Genomic DNA, 9,254 nt, shown 5'->3' on the forward strand with positions numbered 1-9,254 from the left:
AGACATCAGGAATCTATTTCCACCCAGATCTGCTTTCAGCGCCTGCTGGAAAAAGGCCGCCACTGGATCTGCAGCTCTGCCATGCGCCCACCTTCTAGCTCAGCACTATTCCCTGCTCGGAATCCAGGCCTGCACAGAGCCTTCCTGACAAGGAAGCACAAAGGAATAACAGCAGAAAGGCACACAAGGGCATCAGCTCTGCTGCCCACCATGGATGCACGCAGGTTAGGCATCTGCTCAACCGTGGATACACACGGCTCGTCGGCGGCAAATTCATAATATCAAAAGCCCTGTGCCGCCATTCTACAACAGTCTTCTGTGGCGTGCTTTCTCCTTTAATGGCTCGACACTCATGTGATAGTAAAAGAAAAGCGCCGCACAGAGGCAGCGAATAAGACGTGTAACCAACGAGGCCAGGATAACAGACACTGATGCAGGTAATAAGAGTGGAGAGCAGTGTTGTGGCACACAGACTGGCACTGGCGGGCTGAAAGCACGGACATGGGAGTAGGAACCCCACAGGATGAACAGTGATGAGGCCGCTTTAAGTCGAAAACGGTCTGGCGTTTAATATACTTGTAAAAAAAACAACCATTGGCCGCGCGGCCGTGAAAGTAATGGCTGCGCGGCCGTGAAAGCGAAAGTAATAGTGATCGCGATCAAAGCGAAAGTGATCGCGATCGCTAGGACGGGACGCGCTGTGTGGCAAGCACGCGAGTGGTGCGCACGCAGCAGTGATTGGTGGCTGCGCACGTGCACACTCACGTGCACTCAAGCTTTAGGCCACAGGCAGCACTTTAAAAATCCCAAATACAAAATGTCTCTCAGAGCCAGCGCAAGCGCTGGGGCTCAGCGAGACCTAAAAACAGTGAAGAGACAATTAAAGAAGTTCTCGATAAAGAAATTCCTGATGGAAAGTTGAGAGAAATTCCACCTGAAGTAACAAAAGCAGATGGTCAGGTGACAGATACAGAAAGTGAGGGAAAGATTTTTGTGGAAGACCCCCGAGGAGTTGTAGGGAATTCGAACATCCAGTTAGAGGAAGGGACGGTTAGGGACGGTTAGTCAGCAGGAAGATTGTGTGCAAGAAACACGAGGAGGGACAGAAGTAGGGAAAATAAAAGAAGTAGTGGAAAGAAAAACAGCTGAAAGTAAAAGTCAAGTTGAAACAGAATCAGAGGACAGTGATGAAGAAGCACCAGAAGGTCGAGTCCTGAGAAAAAGAGCAGGAGAGCTGAGAAAAACAAAAAGGGAAATATATTGAAAAGATCTGCAAGAGATGAAATCTGGCCAAACAAAATAATGAGATTAAGATACAGACTGACACAAGTAAATTCATCCAGACCTGAACAAGTGAATGAAGTATCTAGTCAAGAAAAATTGAAAGACGAGGGAAAAAAGACAACAGAAGAAAACCTAACCAGAAGTATAAGTTGCCAGAATGGTCATATGTGGAGCTGCCTGAAATAAAAGAAGAGGCGGATAGCCAAGAAAATCCAGCGGTGACTGTACAAGAAGTGGTTGAGGAAGACGAAGAATCGGAAATCCTAAGAGTTATCTTGTCCGACATTGGAGAAGAAACGGATGTTCAGGAAGTTCTGTATCAAGATTGTGAAAGAAAAGTGAAAGACGATCAAATGCCAAACTGAAAAGACCAGAGGTGATACCAATGGAAAGACAATTTATTACTGGAAAAGACATAACTGATAGAACCAAGTAGGTGCTTAGAGCCTTGGGTTAGACAAAACTAGTTGTGAAGTAAGAGAGGCTAAGTCAAAAGACACTGATCATTTTTTTGAAATGGCAAACACAGAGAATAGAAAAACGAAATGTGTATTTCTTAGAAGGTGGTTAAAAATGTGCTGTTGTTGTACAGGATTACTAATGCTTCTATGGAGTGTTTTTGCTTTGATGATCTCATTTAAAGTTACACTAGAAACAAGAGAAGGACATAGTGAGAATAAAACTAATGTAGAAAGGTTTCAGAAAGAATATCCAACTAATATAGATAGAAATAATTTACATAAAGACAGGTCTATAAATGATTTCTCTAACAATGTATTTTCAAAATTACTTTATGAATATGTAAAGACAATGGACGTGAGGGACTGCTACGTCTGCATGCAGTTACCTGCATCTGTATCTGAGGGAGTGACCTATCATCACCTCCCAGTAACGTATGGAATAACATGTAGTGTAATAGCAAGTTTGCTTTACAAAATAGGGAAATTAGAATATTACTTTTCAGATGTAGATAACATATTTTCACAAGTACCTGTAATTAACAAATTGATTAAAGTAAAACCTGCAAAGGTATTAGGTGAATTTTTCTTAGAAACTAAAGAATTAACATTAGAGTCCATATTTAGAAATAATCTAACATGTAGTTTAAAGAAGGAGGAGAAAGTGTTCTTGGATATGGTTGAAGAAAGGAGATTGAAAATGCAAAAGAAAGCATCTGAGGGAAGAGAACAAAGGACAGTCTGGGATGTTGAAAAGGAAAAACATTTGAAAGGAGAAGCTAGTCCAACAATGGCTTTAGATTTGCCACAGAAAGGAAAGTTGTGCATTAGAAGGAATCAAACTGCATATGATAATTATTTTGTAGGTGCAAGTGATTGCCATGATACATATCTAATCATGGGTGGATGGGGATTTAAAGGAGGAAATGATCCAGTTTTTCCTGGATTATATTTTATCTGCGGGAACAAAGCATATTATCGATTACCAGATCACTGGTTTGGCACATGTTATGTGGGCCTGGTTTTCCCAAAGATATTCCATGTGGGAAGAGGAAGAGATAGTGTACATGAGTTTTGTAGACAACTAACACGTAGAAAGAGAGAATCTTGGTCAGAAATTGTGGGAGATATTTTTGGAGCATTGATACCAGCAGTGGGAATATCTCTGAATGCACATAAAATTAGAAAATTATCAACAGTTGTGGATCGCTTGTCAACAAGCACCACTGGAGGATTTTTATTGGTAAATACAGAGATGGTTGCCATGCGCGCCATGGTAATGCAAAATCAACTTGCCCTTGATATAATTTTGGCAAAAGAGGGTAGAGTCTGTGGAATGCTGAAAGTTCAACATTGTTGTACTTACATTCCTGACGAAAGTCAAGAACAAAGTCATACATTAAAAATATAACTGATTTGCATGAGGAAATTGCACCACTGGAGGTTGAAGGTGTTTGGGAAAAGATTGGAAAGAAATTATCTTCTATTAAAGATTTCCTATTAAAATTAGGTAGTACATTTATAGGTAAAATCTTATTTCCACTAACCTGTGTAATTTTTCTAATATTAGTTCTAAGACTAGGATGTTTATGTTGCAAGAAAAACAAAATTCATAAAAATTTAAAGAGAGAAACTTTGAGAAAGAAAGAAAATAAAAGACGAGAAAGAGAATTTGAAGGAGTAGAATTAGAAGGAATGAAAGATAGTATGTATAGAAAAGCAAGAGGAGAAAAAATCACCAAAGGGGGGATTGATGGAGCAGGTAGTGTAAAATTTTGTATACCTCCTCTATTTCGCATGAAAATACTAATGATATCTATTAATAATTATAATATAATTAAACGAGTATTGCATGTATACTAATCAACATTATTAAAACTTAAACTATACATGGGATTTGCTATTTGCATGGCTAAATAACTCATAACTAAAAACTATACGCATATTAACAATAGTATATGTGGTAATAGAATTCTGCATGATATATGTTGCTTTGTGATGTTGCACCCTCGGGGAGGATCGAAAAAGGTGAATATAATGGCTTTAAATGTCGCTATATGCTAGATAAATACAAGCACATGGAGGGATTAGCAAGGGGTTAACATTAGAATCTCCATTTCTATGAATTAATTATTCTTTTGTGTTTGTTTTGCTTAAGTTGGCATCTGGGCCTAAATCCAATATGGCCGCTGTCACCACACGCAGAAGTGGCCACTGTCCCATGAGGCGCGGAGTGAGCGGCGCATGCGCGAGAAATCTCCTAAACCTCATAAGCGACCTTTGCACATCATGTACCCGGTCAAGCATATGAAACAGGACGTTCGCCAAGACAGGGGAGCAATCAACCTTACAGTAAACCGGAACAAGCCAACACTTCGCTGACCAATGACCTCACCCCTCGAACTGTACTAAGAATCTGGGAATGGAAATCGGACGATCTTAACCAGCCAATCATGACTGTTCTAAAGTTTAAAATTGTATCTTCTTTGACTTAATTGATTATAAAAAAGGGTAGTAGAATAGGGAGGGTTCAATCTCTTTCTTTTCAATCATCATTTTTACACTTTCGTTCGTTGCGACGCCTTTCCTGAAGATCCAGATGCTGCCCGACCGCTTGATGGCTGCAAACTTTTTCTAAAATCTACGGGCTATGATAGATGCTTGCACGATTTCTGGTCCTTTGATAAATTGGGACTGTAACGTGCTGAGCAGAGGACTTTGAGATTTGGCCTGCTTTTTTCCGGACAATTTACGTCAAAATTTGGTTATGCAGAGCCAATTAATTAGAGGACTTCAAATAGCCAGATTTGGTAAATATGATGTTCTGCGATTTATTTGAATTGATCTAAAAATTCTAAACTTTGACGAGACAAATGCAAATATTAATCATTATAAAAATTTAGAAAAACAAATATTGATTAACAAGAAATATGAGTTGTGGTTTCATTAAGGGAAATAAGGATTCTGAGTCTTAAAATGTGTTTTAGCTGGTTCTAAATCACCATCAACCAATCCAAATAAATTGATCCGTTGACCTAGTGGGTGGAGTGCCTTGATGTTTGAGACTAGGGATCTATAGGCGAAGGATGTTAATGTATATTATGGACAATAACTTTTCTCTCTCCCTATAGGTTATAAGGTATTTCCCCCACATGTCCAGCGCTTGAATTACTCATCCCTCTTGTGTGCAGACTCGTGAGAGAGACGTATGAGTGTTGGTGTTATGGGCCCCACCAATGAATGTGTGTGTGAATGAGCTAGTGTGACGTCGGGTCTGCGACTCAGGGAGGATATCTGTAAATGTTATTCCCGCATTCCCAGTCTCGCGCTGGATCACCATCCTAGGACGCCGATATTTAGTGCTTCACTTTGGCTCTATGCTTCTGGATATCTATTCCCCCAGTGTGCACCTCTTACTTGCCCTGTCCGCGGCGTTCCCATCATGCTTTTCTGTATGAGGCATGCATCATTAGTGTCCATATATGGTATTGGAAGAAATGAGGGGGGATTTGATTTCCTATGCATCTCAGTTAATTGCCCATCACTCCAGTTATATTTTTTATATGACTTTCAGCCCACTTTGCTTTTTAGGTCAAGCCTAGTCAGCGCATGCGCTGTCTGCAAGTCCTGCTGTATTCAATAAAACTACTTTCTTCCCGCCTGCTGCTTACCATTGGCTGACCCCTGTGCCATTCCTCATTGCTGGCTCCTAATTGGTTCCAATAGCCGACATGTCACTTCCTTTGAAGGCTAAAGAGCACCCGTCAAGTACAGTTTCCTTACGCCTTCACTGTTTATCTTTTCTTTGGGAGAACTTTTTTTCTTCTGCTGCCCTTCACCCCAGAATGGAACCATTGAAATATGTGTGTTTTGTTTGATTATTACAATTGTTGTTTGATTATTAAGATCGCATCTGTTGCATGAACGCACCAGCGCACAAGCCCCTCCTGCAGCTTGTTTGATTTATGTTCCTTCCTGTGCATTTTTTTGGGGGTACTTTGCATACACTATCAGTTTTGATGACTGTACCACATTCCTTTGCTGCCTGGGTGCCCATGTATCCTTTATATGTTATTTTTATTCTAAAACAAAAGTTGTGTCTGATTCACCTTCCTTTCTGCGCATTTATTTGTGTTGCTTTGCATACACGAGTGGTCTCGATGACTGCACCGCATTCCTTTGCCTGCTGGGTGCCTGTATGTTCCTTAATATAAAGCAAGTTACTTACCTGTACACTGTGATTTTCCAGTATTGATATCTTTTATAGATTCACATGCTTGAATTTTCCCCGTCGTCATGGAGTCCCACGGTAACAGTAAAATAGTAGTATTAAAACTTTAACATTTAAATGCCCATAAGAATTCACTAGCTTTAGCAACCTATTACCATTGCTATAAAACATCTACCTCCAGCCAATCAGAGCATAGACCATAGAATCTCCTTCCCCTGCAGGGCCACCGTACCTCAGATTTTGAGCACGAGTGCCACAAGGTAATAAAAGAGGTATGGAAGGTGTACCTGAAAAGGGGAGGAGGGAGGGTCGCATGTGAATCTATAAAAGATATCAATACTGGAGAATCACAGTGTACAAGTAAGTAACTTGTTTTTTCTCCAGTATTGTGTCTTTTATAGATTCACATGCTTGAATCAGAATAGCAAGCAGTACCAGAGGGTCAGAGGCGGTGGGTAAGGTGAACCATCCCACCATGCGACCCAAAAACTAACCGCTTATGGTAATCATAAAGAGCATCTAACATTAACTCACAATAATGCATCCATATGCTAAAACATAAAATAGAAAAAATATTCGAGAACATATGAAATACTATCATAACAACAGTACACATATATTGCAGAGAAGAAACTTAGAAGATCATACCTTATGCGGATGAACGTCGCAAAGTAGCTTGACCAATTGCCACATCCGCCTTCTGCCAGGCATCCAGGCAGCAATGCTTTGTGAAGGTATGGACTTTCGCCCATGTCGCCGCCCTGCAGGTATCAGGCAAGGACATAAGCGAATGGGGCGGAGGAGGGTGCCACCTTACGTGTTGAGTGCGCTGCGGCCTTGGCAACCAGAGGGCGGCCAGTCCTCTCATGACAAAAGAGAATAGCCGATGAGACCCAGCGAGCGATAGACGCCCACGTCAAAGCTTGACCCTTCCTAGGGGCAGAGAAGGCAATTAGTAACTGAGTAGATTTTCGGAAAGGTTGGGTCCTTTGCAAGTAGAATTTTAAGCATCGTTTAATGTCCAGAGAATGGAGTGCCCTCTCAGCTGGCGACAAAGGAGCTGAAAAGAAGGAGGGCAAAACCACTGGCTCATTTGGATGAAATGCAGAAGGCACCTTGAGAATAAAAGATGGGTTTGTGTGAAGAATGAATATATCCGGAAAGAATTGCAGGTAGGGCTCTAATGTTGTGAAGGCTTGAATTTCACTACTGCATCTAGCTGATGTGATGGCCAACAGGAAAGCCACCTTCCAAGAGAGGGCCGTGAAGTCGCACTTGTGAATAGGGTCAAACGGTGATTTCATAAGTTGTGACAGGACAGTATTTAATTGCCACAGCACTGGAGGAGGTCTTACTAGAGGATAGACCCCAAAATGTCCTCTCATGAACTCTTTTATCAGTCTATTAGACCACAGGGACGAACAACCACAACGTCGTCTGTACCTGGAGATTGCCTTTAAGTGCACTCTGATGGACGCATGCGCCAGACCAGCCTTGGCAAGAGATAAGAGATATGGCAAAAAGTCCTCAGGTGGCCAAGAAAGGGGATCACAAGAGATCGCGGTACACCATATACAGTATCTATTCCACTTGGCAGAGTAACATTTGATCGTAGATGGAGCTCGAGCATTCTGTAGTACTGCCTGACATTCCTCAGAAATCGCTAATTGTCTGAACTCTGTGTGATGAGGAGTCAAGCCGTTAAGTGGAGTGTGCGGACTTGAGGATGAACCACTTGACCCTGGCTCATAGAGAGGAGATTTTCTTTTGGTTGGAAGAGAATTGTAGAAAACCTTTATAGGTAAAAAAGCTCTGTGAACCAGTACTGCCACGCCCACTCTGGGGCGATTAGGATGGCATGGCAAGGTTCCCCTTTGATCTTTGCAGGACCTTTGGAATGAGAGGAAATGGAGCGAATGCGTAGGCGAATGCTCCCCTTCCCAAGAAAAGTGGAAGGCATTTCCTAGAGAGCCTGGCTGAGGGAACCTGCTGGCAAAGAATCTGCATTTGTTGTTGAGTGATGTAGTGAACAGATCTAGGGTTGGAAACCCCCAGCATAAAAAAAAAACCCTTTCAACTGTTCGTTGTCTAGCCCACACTAGTGACACTGCCTTGTGTCCCTGCTGAGGGAATAGGCCCCATAGTTTTGGATTCCTGGCACATGCCGTGGGCTATCAGCCATTCCCAGATTTGCTGAGCCAGGATTGAGAGAGCCTGAGATCTTGTCCCACCTTGCTTCAGCAGATAGAACATAGTGGTGGTGGTGTCCGTGCGAATCAGGATCGATGACTTCCTGATTCTTGGCAGGAATGCTTGAATGCCCAGAAAAACCGCCTTGAGTTCCAAGAGATTTATGTGACACTGTGCTTCCTGAGCCGACATCTTCTGTGGATCTGCAATTCTTGCAGGCAGGCACCCCATCTGTCCATGGAAGCATCCGATGTCATGACCAACTTTGGCTTTGTCGTGAGGAAAGAGAGGCCTTGGGAAAGATTGTCTCTGACTGTCCACCAGGACATTGCTGAAACGGTGTGATTAATATGCCGTCCTCGAATGAGTCAAAAGACTGCATTCATTGAGCATCGAGCTCCTCTTGGAGAGGCCTCATCCTTAGGCGACAGTGAGGAATCAGCAGGATACAGGATGACATCATCCCAAGCATTGACTTGTATGTCCTTACTGAAATGCACTTTTTTGTGGACAGACCCTTCACTGTACTTTGCAATCGTGACATCCTTTCTTTTGTCGAAAATGCTTTTGAGAGCTTAGTGTCCGGAGTTGCTCCTAAAAACGCTATGTAGGGAGCCAGAGAGGAATTTTCCAAGTTGATTATTAGCCCCAGGGAACAAAGGAGCTAAACAGAGGCATCTGTCGATCTTCTGGCGGGTTGAAGCGATGGGGCCTTGACCAACCAGTCGTCCAGATAAGAGAATACCTGGTGACTGGCTATCTATAGAAAAGCCGCCACTGAAGCCAAGCACTTGGTAAAGACTCTTGGAGCTGACTTCAGCCCGAAGGGTAGTACTCTGAATTGGTAATGGCACCCTGCCAGCTCGACCCTCAGAAAACGACAATGTTTTGGGTGAATGGGAACGTGAAAATATGCGTCCAGAAGATCCAACAAAGACATATAGTCGCCCAGTATCCATTAGAAGCAGAATTTCCTGGAGCTACAACATTCTGAAGGGTTGGGATCTGATGAACTTGTTCAATGACCTTAAATCCCATATCTGCCCCCATTTTCCCGTCTTTTTCTTTATCAAGAAGAAGTGAGAATAGAA

This window comes from Triturus cristatus, chromosome 2_1 (assembly GCF_964204655.1).
Source record: "Triturus cristatus chromosome 2_1, aTriCri1.1, whole genome shotgun sequence".
Classification (NCBI taxonomy): domain Eukaryota; kingdom Metazoa; phylum Chordata; class Amphibia; order Caudata; family Salamandridae; genus Triturus; species Triturus cristatus.